At 28.4% G+C, this 15,625-nt stretch overlaps 2 long non-coding RNA genes across 10 annotated transcripts; both read left to right on the top strand.

The window, feature by feature from the left end:
* Positions 1-1,691: 1,691 nt before the first annotated feature.
* On the top strand, positions 1,692-5,651 carry LOC145086088 (uncharacterized). 9 transcript variants are annotated; one of them, XR_013700286.1, is made up of 9 exons: positions 1,692-2,378; positions 2,483-3,045; positions 3,153-3,202; positions 3,594-3,691; positions 4,035-4,256; positions 4,359-4,445; positions 4,546-4,591; positions 4,693-4,805; positions 4,900-5,409. It is a non-coding gene; the product is annotated as an uncharacterized LOC145086088 (long non-coding RNA). The 9 variants fall into 9 exon arrangements; XR_013700288.1 differs by having other exon boundaries at positions 2,621-3,045; XR_013700289.1 differs by having other exon boundaries at positions 2,626-3,045.
* A 4,731-nt stretch (positions 5,652-10,382) lies between these two features.
* Positions 10,383-11,221, top strand: LOC145086089 (uncharacterized). The gene is made up of 2 exons (XR_013700295.1): positions 10,383-10,572; positions 10,644-11,221. It is a non-coding gene; the product is annotated as an uncharacterized LOC145086089 (long non-coding RNA).
* The last annotated feature ends 4,404 nt before the right edge of the window (positions 11,222-15,625 follow it).

Below are 15,625 nucleotides of genomic sequence, written 5' to 3' on the forward strand. Positions count from 1 at the left end.
TACGATTATGTGTCTGGTTTGTCTTAGTGAAGTGGAGACTATTGACCATCTTTTCGTAAGATGCAGGGAGTTGATTGACATTTGGAGAAGAATTGTTATTTGGTGGGACGTTCGCCTACCTGATCAGTTTACCATTTCTAAATTAATCACGTGGTCTCATTTGGTGCCCTTAAGAGGTGGTCAACGAAAGGCTTTTGACGCGTTGGTCTTATCGACTTTTTGGTGTGTTTGGAATTTTCGAAACTCCACTATTTTTGGAATGGTTCTTCCTAGAAAATCCCTTATCTTTGATGAGGTTGTGGTGATGGTTTTCTTTTGAATTTCTAATATGTGTTGTAAACCTAAACTTGATTGGTTTGACTCAATAATCCTGCTTTAGCTTCTAAATTGTTGTAATGTGTTTTTTCTAGCTTTTTGTTAGTTTTTAATAAAATCCCCGTTTATTAAAAAAATTAAAAAATCTTCAATAAAATACGAATATTTTGATTCGGTTTATAAAAAATCTCAAACTTAATTTTATTTACACAAAAACACATAATACCCATTAACCCCTTTTCACCGTTTTCTTAATTCACATTTTACCTAAACTATTTCCACACACATTTGAACCGGTAAATCATGAGCATCAATCCAAATATCCATCCACGTAATCATCATCATTGGAGCTCGATAATAATTTTAAGCAACCACCCATAAGTTATTTAATATCTTTTTAGCTATGATACAATCAAAATCGCTTATTTTCATGTATTAGTTTTTTTTTTCAATTGATTCCAAAAAACTAGCTAAATAAAGGGTGTGTAAATAAATGAAACTTTGGCTTTTTTTTCTTTGTTTGCTTCTTATATGTTCATCATATTTTTATCGATTGTGAAATATATGAGAATCCAGAAATAAGGTTAAATTCAAATATAAACAGAGTCTATAAGATTTTTGTGATGTTATAATTTACCTTTTACATGTTCGTTGTGGAATTAGCGGTAAAAAAAGCCCATGGGTAAAATTTAGCCTTCACTTATTCTGTTAAAAAAAGTTTTTCGATTTTTCATGTTCCGACAATAAAATTTAAAAGTTAGGGTGATCATTTGGTCAAAGAGTAAAACATTGGGGGGATTTATAGAAATTCACTGTCAACAAATGTATGCTGAATATAAAGTTTGTTTGTATTGGTAAAGTCATATCGTAATGGGTGAAACTTTTTCATTTTGTTTTGTTTTGTTTACGTTTTATCCCGGATATTATTGGCGAACCGAGTTGTTATTTTACTATATATATATATATATATATATATATATTTTTTTTTAAAGATTAAAGATATGTGATATGATTTAGGATTTAATGTATTTAGTAATAATGTATTTTAGGTTGATTTAAATTGAACTATAGCGACAATTTTTAAATTTTGTTTATTTTGAAGATGTTTTTCGTGACTATATATAAAATTAAAAAAATATTTTTAATGTTTGCCTATTGATAAAGGTTTATATAATTAATTATTATTATACATTATACAATATATTAAAGTTTTCATTCTTAGCTACAGTAAACTGCTAAAGATTTGACAGTTTTGATCCTCTGATTATGAATGGGATTGCAGTTATGTCTGCTTTCTTTTAGGGGCATTTTTTGCCGTTTTGTAGGTCCACCGCATACCCATTTCTTTGTTCGAATTACAATTTGCTCCTTCTAATTCATTTATTCGTGTTTCTGGAAACTGTGTATTCCACCACCGCCAAGCTTCTGACACAACAGATACGTGGCTTCTTCTCTTTTCTCTTCTTCTCTTCTGCATATCCTTGCTTACTCACCCTCAATTCTATCTCTTCCCACCGCCATTGTTTCGTACACCTTCCACCGCTTCATTTTCCTTCTGCGTCCCTTCAATGCGATTCTTACCCTTTTCGTTTTAATTCTGTAAATCATCCGTCAATGTGCTCCACCGCATGGCTAAATAACCAATTGTTTTGGGCCAACCCGCTTTTATATGCCCATTTTTTTTTTCTGTATCTAACCTAATCAGAAGGACTTCCAAGTTCCATCGTTTCTATTCTTCCCTCTCCCTACTGTAGAAAATCGACCGACGCTTCCATCTCACATACCAAACCCCTCTGCCTCTAAACTCCTCTCATACTCGAATTCCCCTACGTTTGGAGAGAATGGTGATTTCAGGGAAACGATCAGACCCTACTGTTCTCACTTATGCTTCTCCCCAACCGCCATCGAAGGACCAGTGCACCACCGCTCTTTCTTTGCCCTCACACCGCATCGACAACAATACAAACGTACGAAGGTGCTGATTCATATGTCTAATTGTGATCTTTTAGGGTTTATCCACCTCATTTCAGATAAAATATCCTCAATAGAGAAACGACTTTAAGGTGATTTACTGATTTCATATTCGAAGGTACATATGGTTGTGTTTGTAAGCTTTCACAAACATATGAACATAACCACATGTGCCTTCTCGCTTTTACCTTTTCAGCTGGATTTCTTGATTTCCAAAGATGTTATATTCCAGCTACGGACTGTCGGTCGTCCTGATGGATATAAATTTTGAACGATAGTTGACTATTTTACCCTTTTGTAAGTGGTTTTAATGTTTGGTTTTATGATGTCTTAGGACAGAAAGAACTTGATTTCTACTTGAAGTAGCTGCAGAACAGGGCAGAAGAGAGCTTACACAATCTTAGTTTATGATCAAGTCTTCTTTTATTTCTCATTTAATTTAATTTGACCTGAATTTTGTTTGACTTAATGAATTTTGAATGGATCATGTTAGTTCTATCTCCATGGATCTGTGCTTTTGAGACCAATAATCTAATTTTAATGTTAGATTTTATTTCACTAATTTTTGTTGATAAAACTCAACTCTTAAATGAGTAAAGCCTAAATGGAAAGCATTATGTAAAAAAGGAGACCAGATGGATTGGAATTAGGACAGGAGTAGCTGCAACAACTGAAATGATCACTATTGCTCTATGTTGCACGAATTACAAAAAGGTCAACTCTATTATCAATATTCAACACCTACAAATTTTGAAAAAGGTATTCATACTTTTATTATCAACTCTCCTATCTTTTAATATTTCTTATTAAAGTATTGATATTAAACTTCTCCATATTTTCCTATAATATTTGACTGTTGGCACCAGGATGGTGATGTATATGCCCCTTCAATTTCCCAGCAATGATTCCTTTCTGGGTATGATTATGATTCTCATTTCCCAATTTACCCTTACTCTGTTTCACCATGAATAAACGAAAACAAGAACAAGTTATCTTCATTCTTGATTTTTGATTAATAAACAGTTTTTCTTAATTGTTCTAGATTTGCAGGCAGGAAGTCTGTAACAAATTTCTTTTTATTATCTTTTTTAATAGTGATTTCCAATAACAGTTGCAGTAAGACAGACTAATTTCTGCTTGATTTCATTGATTTTATATGTACTTTTGAGAAATCTGATTACATGTTATATAATTTAATAGCTTTTGACCATTTTACAATTTTGTAGTTATATAATTTAAAGCAATGTATTTTATAAAAATTAGCTTTTATGCCTTTTTAAAATGGCAAACATATTTGTGATGTGCAGGTTTGAAAGAATTTGAAGGGGGTGAGTGAGAATGACTGAATGACCTATTGCTCAGATGACACAAAATTATGATTGGTGCAATCAAACAACCTAAAAAGGTATCTGTTTTAAACTTTTTTTTTTTCTGAAGAACACGAGGGATGCTTCATTTTTATATTTTTAGTGTTTTGTGAAGGGTTTCATTGACATGTTTGGATTCGTTTATAGGCAAGAGCTTAATATTGTGTTTAATTTGGTGTTAAAAGCTTACTAGCATTCTCTTTTTCAAAGTTTTAATGTAGTTGACAAACATATAAAGGATGTGATGTTTATATTAATAACATTCAATTCTTACAGTTTTAGTACATTATTGCCCTAAACATTGTTTTTTTTTTTATTAATAAAACTCATTTTTTATAGTTTTAAGACGATATTAAAAACATAATTTTTTGCATTTTTTAGACCATATTGTCCCTGCACACTTTTTATATCGATAAAACCAATTTTTTCGGATTCAATACCACATGGAATGGAATTTGTCTACACTGATTCATCCGATGGCACACTCACATACGGTGGCTACTCTGATCACATGGTTGCTGATGAGCACTTTGTGTTGCATTGGGAAGACAATTTGCCACTTGATTCCGGTGCTCCATTACTATGTGTTTTGATCACAAACAAGTAATATGATATGTGTTTCAGATTCAATTTTGTTATTTTTTTCTTTTTTAATTTACAAATGTTAATTTTCTTTAGCTTATTTATGTTTGATTTTTTTTTCAGGGGGGTAAATGGGAGCAGTAGATAACAAGGAAATAAATCTTCGCCTGTGTGATCATCGGAATACACACCATGAACCATTATGTTTAGGTAAAATCCTTGACCCAATGATGTTTTTATTTCATAAAAGATTGAAATTTTCTCAATTTTTATTTTTCTAATTCATCTTTTGATATGACAACATTATAAGCAAACACAACTGGCACAAGTCACAAGTACACAACGCAAAAGTACAGGTGACCCTTTACTCCTATATATAAGAAGCATTATAATTGTCATTATATTGTGCATAAATATATAAACATAACTCATGTGTTTACTAAATGCTTTAATGTAGTGGCTGAATTTTGTGGAAATATGGAGTTATGTAGGCTGACAAAGCACGTGGTGTTTTCAGACCCTTACAAAATTTCAGAATTTAACCATTGGACTTTACCTTATCTTGATTAGGTCTAAGTACCTTTTTACCCTCTTGATGTTGTATTATGTTTCCCATTTAGGCATTTACATATGTTGTATGAACTATGATATTGAATTTGTGCAGGTTCTGTGAAAAAACACAAGCACCATTAATACATGTTGATCTCCATATGGGTTCGGTCATGGTTACCCATGAGTCAAGTCGAGTCATTAACCCATAATTTGCATTCTATGGGCCAATGGAGGCTGACATTGTTGCTTTTATTGGAAATCTATTTTTAGCTTATTTTGCAAAAGATGGACATGTGGATCAAGGGAATGACCGAAAAGTATGTAGTTTTCATTTGATTTGTAATTATGCTTTTAAAAGATTTTTGGTTTTAAAGTGGTAAATATCGAGATTACCGACATATAAAAAATGGATAATGGATACAATAGCAGAAAGTTGGAATATTTTTTTATAAAAAGTTTACTTCTGTTTAGGACTTACACAAAGAGGGGCCTGGTGAGGCATACCTTCCGAAAATTTGTAATGATTTGGGGTTTTGCTAGCTTGTGAAACAGAGATTTGTTCCATGAATCCCTTGGATTTGCTTATGCTAGAATGATAATGTAATGTAATGTTTGCGTTGTTTGACTGTTTGTGAAATGTGTAAATTACCCTTTTTTTGTAGGCGAATTGTTGGGGTGGCTCATATGGAGGATTTTGAGTCAATTAGTGATCTTGAGAAAAGATTAGATTGTTACCAAAAATAGCAACGTATCGTCAATGATATCATTGTATTTTCATTTGTTCGAACCTAACACAAGCTGCTAATGATTGCAACATCTATTTGTACTTTACTTTGTTTTTAAGCATCGTACTTTCAGAAGCAACCAATTATAGCGTCCTATTTTCATGACCCACCAAAAAAAATCCGACCCGTGCGATGCACGGGCTTCTTCACTAGTTTTATATTAATTAAAATTAAATGTTTGGGTAGTATATATATATATATATATATATATATATATATATATATATATATATATATAGGGTTAGGTTATTTTGTTTTCACTATCTATTGTGTGCATGTATAACTGATTCTGTACCAATCATTTTAGTTATTTTAAGAAAGTAATTAATGCATATTACATGTTGAAGATATAATAGATATTAATTACATCTTCAGCATTTAATATGCATTAATTACTTTTTTTAAAATAACTAAAATGATTGGTCCAGAATGAATCATACTGGCACACAATAGATAGTGAAAACATTTGAACCTAACTCTCTCTCTCTCTCTCTATATATATATATATATATATATATATATATATATATATATATATAGAGAGAGAGAGAGAGAGAGAGAGAGAAGTTCAGTGGAAACTTTTTTTAAATTGAGGACACCTTAAAAAAATTAAATATATATATATATATATATATATATATATATATATATATATATATATATATATATATATATATATATCATAAAATCGAGCGTAGTATTATATCCGGGAGAAAAGATTGAATTTTTTTTTGCATCATTAAAATTGAAGCATGGATCATTTTATTATCCATAATTCAATTTTTATGAGGTTAATGTCATAAAAACCCTCAATTTTTTAGAGTTTTGCCGGTTTGTCCAAAGTTGAATTTTTTTGTCCGTTTTTACCCTCATATTTTCCAAAAAATGTTCGATTTTACCATTTTACCGGTGATAACAGATTTTTTCAGGTTATCATTAAATTAACTTTGCAATAAAACCCTTAAGTTTATAGTTTTTTATGTTTTAACCCTTAAGTTTATAATTTTTTATGCTTTTACCCTATGTATTTATTTTTTCCTATTATACGTATTCATGCAGAAAAATCATATTTATATACGAAATTTTTTTAACCAAATATTTTATATATATATATATATATATATATATATATATATATATATGAGTTTTTTTCCTGGATAAACCGTTTAAAATGTAAAAAAAAATCAAATTAATATGTTTTTCGAACTATAAATACATATTTTTATGTATTTAAAAATATATAGATCAATAAAAAAACTTGTTTAATCATAAACATATATATATATATATATATATATATATATATATATATATATATATATTAGAAATGTTAATAAGTATTTTAGAAGTATTTACGTTTATACAAGTATATACATACATTTTTAAAATGTAAATATGTATTTTGATATATGTTTTTTTTAAATGTATAAATATATTTTTACAAGTACAGATACATATTAATATTTCTAAAGATGCAAAAATATGTATTTATACTTCTAAAAACTATATCTATAAAATATGTATTTATAATTCTAAATATATTATTTTACTTTTTAAATTGTATAACCTAACAAACACACACTATATATATATATATATATATATATATATATATATATATATATATATATATATATATATATATATATAATGAGTTCTATGGAAAACAAATAACTAGGACAACATCTACCGGAACCAATAATCAAATGACACGTGTCCATTTCTTTCTTCACAAGTAATGTATTGTGGAAGTTATTGTGGAAGTGATGTGTTGTCATGTTTTCATTGGTTCAAATATGTGTTGCCCTAATCATTCATTTTCCATATAACTCTTCCATATATATATATATATATATATATATATATATATATATATATATATATATATATATATATATATATATATATATAAATGAAGAAAATTTTTGGTAGGAAGGTAATAAGTTTTTTTTTTTTTTACATATTTTTTTAGCGAACAGACAAAATGAATCATTAGATGATTCATAAGCATTTTAAACAAAAAAGAATATCTACATGATTCATTTTTAAGTAAATAAAGAAAAAATTTATTTTTATGACAATTTTAATGAATAATAACAAAACCATTATATAAATGAATTATCGAGATATTTTTTTGAGAAGTTTTTTTTTTGTGAATCATGTTATTTTTGATTCATCTACTGATTTACTTGTTTTGTTCGTTAAAAAAGATATATAGAAAAAATTTTCTTTCCTTACTACCAAAAGTTTTTTTTACCGGATATATATATATATATATATATATATATATATATATATATATATATTCATTTTTAAGTAAATAAAGAAAAAATTCATTTTTATGATAATTTTAATGAATAATAACAAAACCATTGTATAAATGAATTATCGAGATATTTTTTTGAGAATTTTTTTTTGTGAATCATGTTATTTTTGATTCATCTACTGATTTACTTGTTTTGTTCGTTAAAAAAAATATATAGAAAAAAATTTATTTCCTTCCTACCAAAAGTTTTTTTTACCGGATATATATATATATATATATATATATATATATATATATATATATATATATATATTCATTTTCAAGTAAATAAAGAAAAAAATTATTTTTATGACAATTTTAATGAATAATAACAAAACCATTGTATAAATGAATTATCGAGATATTTTTTTGAGAAGTTTTTTTTGTGAATCATGTTATTTTTGATTCATCTACTGATTTACTTGTTTTGTTCGTTAAAAAAAATATATAGAAAAAAATTTATTTCCTTCCTACCAAAAGTTTTTTTTACCGGATATATATATATATATATATATATATATATATATATATATATATATATATAAGAGGATGTCAACATAATTTATGGTCATTATTAATTATTTATATTATTTCTTTTCGCGCATACGATGACTTAACGGTGGAGATATGAAATTCTATAAATAATATCCAAGATTCAACTGTCTAAGTATTATTAGTGTTTGGAATTTACAAACTTCATGTTCAACTTCGGACATCAAGAACATGGATGTCGAGATGATGTGATTTACTTTTTATTATTTATTAAAGCTATTATACGGATACGATAATAATACCACTAATATTCTGAATATCATAAGAACTAATATATATTTAATATTTGTTTTTGATAGATTTTTTATCTATGATGGTCAACAATTTTATATGTCAATTCAATTTATATAACATTATACAATATGAACATTTTTAAATAATTTATTCCTAAACAACGTCTTAAATATCGTCAAAACATATTAAATATTTTGCAAAATCATATGTTATGACATTAAAGACACATAATATGAATATGTGAATTAATAATTGTTTCAAAATAATACATTACTCACCATGATTTAGTCTGTGAATTAAATTTTATTCAATCTACTTGACTTATCAATCTTCTTTACATACTTTAAGATTATTACTTTTATTTTTAACTTTAATTTAATATTTTTCATTATTAATCAAACAAGAACATGGATGTCAAAAATAAAAAGATATATTTAGATAATAGAAAATTCAAGAAAAACTATAACGCATCATTGTCTCAACGTTTACCTATTGCACATACTATTAATTTTAGCCAATACGTTTTCAGACTTTTTCTTACATATGTAATATGTTGTATTTATTTATTTTAAATCCATTATTCATTATTATTTTAAAAATTAAATTTTTTTTATAAAATATAAATCTTTAACTTTATAACAAAATATGTCATTAAATTGTTTATTACTATTTTACAGGTTTAAATAACACTATAGATTCTATTAACGCTATACTTGGATAATAGAAAATCCAAAATAATTTCTAGCACATCAACCCTTCAAAATTCCTTTATTACACATGATTCTTATATGTTGAATAACGGTATTTATATTCGTTTATTTTACATTTATTCTTGTACTATTAAAATTATATCAAACTATCTATATTCTTAAAATTATTCTCTTTGTAAGAATTCTTATTATTTTTATTATTACTAACTATTTTTTTTCTTATTATATAAGAGATGTCTACAATCTCCATTGTCATCTAATATCTAAGTATTATCAAATTTTTTATTATCGTTGCTAAATAATTAAGTGATAATTTAATTAAAATCATTTTAAATTTCTTGTCCGTGGTATCCATGGGTTATAGCCTAGTTCTATAAATAATATCCAAGATTCAACTGTCTAAGTATTATTAGTGCTTGGAATTTACAAACTTCATGTTCAACTTCGGACATCAAGAACATGGATGTCGAGATGGTGTGATTTACTTTTTATTATTTATTAAAGCTATTATACGGATGCGATAATAATACCACTAATATTCTGAATATCATAAGAACTAATATATATTTAATATTTGTTTTTGATAAATTACAATAAAATTACTATGTTTCGATAAATAAACCAAAAACTATGTTCCTTTAATAAAAACGTTTTCTAACACGACAAGAAACCTGGGTTTTTTTTTTATTTTTTATTTTTTTTTATATTTTTATATTTTTTTAACTATATGTGAAGGCAAGATTTGAATCTTTGTTACGAACTTATGACAATTTTCACGATATGGATATTGTCCTGCACAAAAGTCCAATATTCCAACATATATTCACTTTTAGAATGTGGGTTAAATGTTAATTTAATTTTAGAATTTATATTTATTTGATTCAAATATATATAAGATTATAAACTTAGAATGTGGGTTAATTTAACTACTGTGGAAACAAAAAAAACCGGTCCATTTAAACTAGATATTACCTACCCTATGACATGGAATTAGGTCACCTGTGGTAGATTCACATAATAAAGTTATTATAAAAGCATCGCTTCTATAACCTTCTTACATTAGCCGCCATACAATCATTCCCCTCTCCATACAAAGACTTTCCCCAAAATCTAGCTCAAAATTTCTGCAAATTAATTCAACAGAATCCGATTAACACCACCTGTCGTCTCTGTTCCTCTATGGCCGAAGAAAATTGCAGGTAATCTGTTTCTCCTCAGATTTTCATATGCTCTCATGGTTCGACTACTTAGATCTGTGTAATAACACTAGGTGAAGCACAAATTTATGCCATGGTAGTCGGAAGTTTGATTTGTTTAAGCAGATCTCCTTCTATGGGAAGAAGCTTAGCCGAACAACATCCTGCTACAATGAAAATTTGGGGCAGTCAAATGGTCTCTCTAAGTTGGAATGGGTGGTCTCGGAAATACAGTCTTAGGTTGGTTTGCTGTAAAATAAGCTTTTTATACGCGATGGTCGGGAGGATTTGATACATGGTAAAATGTAGAAATAATTGAAGAATATTTTAACTCTTGAAAGATAGGTGGGGTAGGCAAAACCAACATCAAATAATGATGTTTTAATCTTTAAAACATTAAAATTCGATTTGGAAATAATTCAACTAATATCGGTTGATATAAAAATTACAAAATATTCAAAACTTTTGTTTCGAGTCAAGATTATGTATGAAAATTTGAATTATTTATCAAAAAAATGAAGATTTAGGTTATTTTGAAATGAAAGAGTGATATATGTATGGTAGAGATTGTCATTTGACAAAACATGAAAAAAAGATAAATGTAAATTTGTTGATTGAAATTAAAATAGTTTCGTTTATATAGATTGTGGTATATATGTATAGATATTGTATTGGTAATATTTTAATTTGTGGGTGTTTTTTGGTTTTGTAATCCTAATTATTCATAGGTTGATTATACTATCATTTAAAACAATTATATATGTATGGTTTCTTTAAAGTGAAATGTGAAATATATAATATGCTATGTTATTTTTAACGTGGTTTGGGTGGTTTACTCTGCAAAATTTCATCCTTAAACTAGTAAAGCGAACACTATATTTAAATATCATTTTATATCAAACACCACTAAATGTTCGGGCCACAATGACCAATATTAAAGGTAAAATTATTTGGCATCTTGATGTTTGAGGGTAAAAAGTAACATACCAAAACCCCTTAGTGAGGTTTGTATCAAATAGGAAAATGATCTATTTTCCTATTCTAATTAAAAGGGAAAAATATATACAAATACCATATGAGGTTTTTTCCTTCTTTTTGAACAAGAAGAAGTTTAATAAATAAAAACGGCCAATATGGAGCTGAAAAGGGAACTATAAAAACAGCTTCATTTCTAGCATTTCATTTTATCCACCATATGGTACCAAACAGTGCATCAGTGAGTTTTTTTATTCGACCATCTTGTGTAGAGAATGCATTGCAAGGTTCCAACAAACTTTTAAAGGTGATTTTGGGCCAAAACCCAAGCCAAACCATTTGATAGCCCCTAATCAAAATATCAAATTGCATATAGTACATTGCAAATACTATTACATTTATTTTTCTTTGAACTTAAAGAAAATTATAACCTACTGTGCACAAAATCACATAACCTAACAACTGGCTTCAAGGAGAACACACACTACTGGCAAGTGGCAACAAAATTCTGAATCACGTCTACACATGCAGTGGAACTGGTTCCAACTTTTTTCTACACTAAAACCCACACACGTTCTAACCCAGTTTAGGGCCCAATTTTCAAACTACCGTTATTTATACATTATTCAATATATTAAATAACAAAATGAACATTGTTGTAGTGTTGTAGATTACATGGTAATAGCGTTTGTCAAGGTTCCACTTACCCATCTTCGATTCACTCTTGTTGCATTTTTTTCCCCAAATATATTCCCGTATCAAATCCTCCATTTGTTCGTATAACAAAATTCAAATCAATATTTACATCTTTTGTCCTTGAAGTTTCCACTTGTTTCCATAGTCTACTCCATCTATTTTCTTTACCTATGTTACAGTTTACACTTCCTGAAAATGCACATTTACCCCCTTCGTTCTCACTTTTCATTTATTCCAATTTTGTTGAATTTCTTTTCAATTCACTTTTATTTTTTATGACATTAAACCCCTTTAATTTCCTATTTTGCATTTGTTTTTCAAAATTTAGTTTAAATTTGTCGAATTATTTTATATATAATTTTGTTTTCACATAACAATAATAAATGTTTAGTACAATTTGTTAAAAAAACTTGGGTATTTGATTCATATTTTAACTATAAACTTTTATCAAATTTAAATAAAATTTAGTGGTCATCTGAATATCTAGTAACTGTAGGGCCTCCGTTTTATTTTAGCCTCGGCCCGTTTGGGACGACCGTGCTTGAGAATGATCTATACAGTTAGTCTACATGTATTTTGTAATTTCGGGTCATCTTACATTACATGTGAACGTGACAAAATATTACTAATTACCATAGCTCTACAAATAGCTCAGGCGTCCAAATAGCGCTTATACATATACCTTGGACCTCCAACAAACGACGCATAGAAAAAAACATGTTTCTCTATACAATTTCCATGAGAGCCACCTTTCGAGATTGTATCACAAAGAGTACTTCTGTTTAAATATCAAACAAATACTTAAGCTAAGCAAAACAAATTAGAAAATAAGATATAAAGAGTACTTCCGTTTAGTTTCGATTCGCCTATCTTCTATGGTTGATTTCGCTAATAATGCAATGGATTCAATTTCGTTGTATACCGATTCCTAATATGACTAGTATCATGATCCGACTACTGATCCTTTGATTTCAACAGATTATTTAAGTGATCAAGTGAACTAATATTCCTAAAAATCATTGTTCAGTTTGAATTATGAAAGACTTGACTATTAAATTATCATCAATGATATTGATTACAATTTCTTTATACATGAATGATCATTACATATATTCTCATACAATAAAGTTATCTACTTTTTTATTTAACTCTAGGTTTTGGTCTAATTATAGTCTTACAATTCTAATGATCATAAAATTATATGATTCAAGTATATTAAGATAGAATGATCATCTAACCCTTATAATACTCATCAATAAACATAAGGGATTAATACTTTATCACATGAGGATCCTTATCAAGCCAACATAATAAATAAACGACTAGATTAAATCCGAAGTTATTGAAATCAACACATAGGTTCAAGGTTTATCTACTCTAAACGAAAGTAAAAGGTTTTTAGCCCATAACTGAAGCAAAAAAACAATTAGAAACAAAGTAAACTCTGTTAAACATGATTAAAACAAAGCAAACCGAATGATTAATCGTGTTTTATCTATCGATCTCTTCAAATCTCGCTCCAAATCGATCTCTGGCCTTCAAAGGGTTTCTGAAGTCTTCAACGTTCGAGGAAAACTCATTTCATACTCCAGAGAATGAAAGAATATGGTATTTATAATGTTTCCAAAATTACACCACAACACCGTAATGTATGTCTAACTGCGTCGTGGTGAAGCCTCGTATGCGTATAACCCAAGTAATCTCTTTGACCCGGACATGTCACCGCAACGTGGTGAAGGTGTTACTTTGCTGTGGTGACCTTATTTTGTCAGTTTTTCCACTCTGATGCTTGTTTCCATTTCTTCAGCTTTCAGCACATCATTTCAGCTCATTTTCTCCTGGGCGTGTCTTCGCTGCTACAAAACAAAATTTAAGCATTATAAGTATCAAATATATTTAATTAAGACTCAAATGTAGTTAAAAATACTAATAGTCATGCAAAATAAAGTCGGATGAAGCATTGATTGTATTGTTAGAATCCATGAATAAGAGTAGAAAAGAATGACAGAGAATAAAGAATAGAAGGTTAACTAAATGACAATATCTTTGATTAGCTGATGGTGAATGCAATAATCACTATGTGAATTTGATGTCTAATATGAGCCAATGCACACTCTAAAGTAAAATGGAGAACCCTTCATGGTCCAAGATCCTTTATAATCAGTATAATGTCTTCAAGATGATAATGGCAAGATGATGCATCATAAGAAACATACATCGAAGAACATTTCACGAAATAGTGATTATGCCAACCAACATGCTCTCTAATGCGTAATAAAGGATATAGTTATTTACAAATCTATCATGACTACTATTTTACCAGCATTAATTGGAAGGTAACAAAGTTAATAGATATCATCGATCAACCTAATTTGAAGGTACAAAATTATCATTGCAGGTTTGAAGGAGACAATTTGAATCAAATGAGCACACATCAATTTGAGATTCAATTATTGTCGTGTCATTACAAATTTACAACGAAGTGTTGCTACAAACAAAACCTATTTTTTCCGTGTGCTTCTAGAAAATATAAATTAAACAAAATGAAATTCAAATTGCTTGGTCCTGATTTTAAGAGGGTGTCAAGGCCTCCTATTAAGTCATATTAGAGAACCAAAGCAATCTTATTAAGTAAACTGTAAAACATGAATTATATTCCGGAAATAAACAACTCGGGCTGAGGGTTGAAACAAATTAAAGTATTTGAAGAGGATAGCTTACTGTCGGACGAGAAGGAAGGCGTTAAAAAGGCTGCAATTCGGAGTCGACAGTCAAAAGACATGTTGCCTCATGATAACGATAGTCGAGAGGCGAGCTTGAGAGCAGATGCTCGATGTTAACCGGGTAGTGATTCGTACACAACAGTTTTTTGCCATACACAATAATTTATGCATTATAGAGCTGTACAATACAACACTTTAAAGCACAATTTGTTGTGTATGGAGAAAAAGTGTTGTGTACGAATCAGTTCCCACGTTAACTAGAGACTAGAGATGAGAGCTTAGAGGGAGTTGGCACGACCGATTAATATGAACCTTGTGCGTTTTATGCGTTTAGGGTTTATTAATTATACATATTTGTAACAAATTATGTAATAATACTTTAAATGGGGTTTATTTTTCCAATTTCCGTCAAACTAGGGACTATGTCCGTAAATTTGTTAAAGTGTAGATACTATTTCTTGTAATTTTGTCAAACACGATGACAATTTGTTTTATTTCACATTTAAACAAGACTATTTATGTGATTTTATTATACCCTAGAGTATAACCCGTTGAACCATGATTATAAAATTAATTAAACTTTTTATAGTGAGAATTTAAAATTATTACTCAATTATTTTAAATAAATTATTAATTAAAAGATATTTTTTAGGTATATAAAA

Source organism: Lactuca serriola, chromosome 2 (assembly GCF_051521515.1).
Source record: "Lactuca serriola cultivar US96UC23 chromosome 2, Lser_US96UC23_V15, whole genome shotgun sequence".
Lineage (NCBI taxonomy): Eukaryota > Viridiplantae > Streptophyta > Magnoliopsida > Asterales > Asteraceae > Lactuca > Lactuca serriola.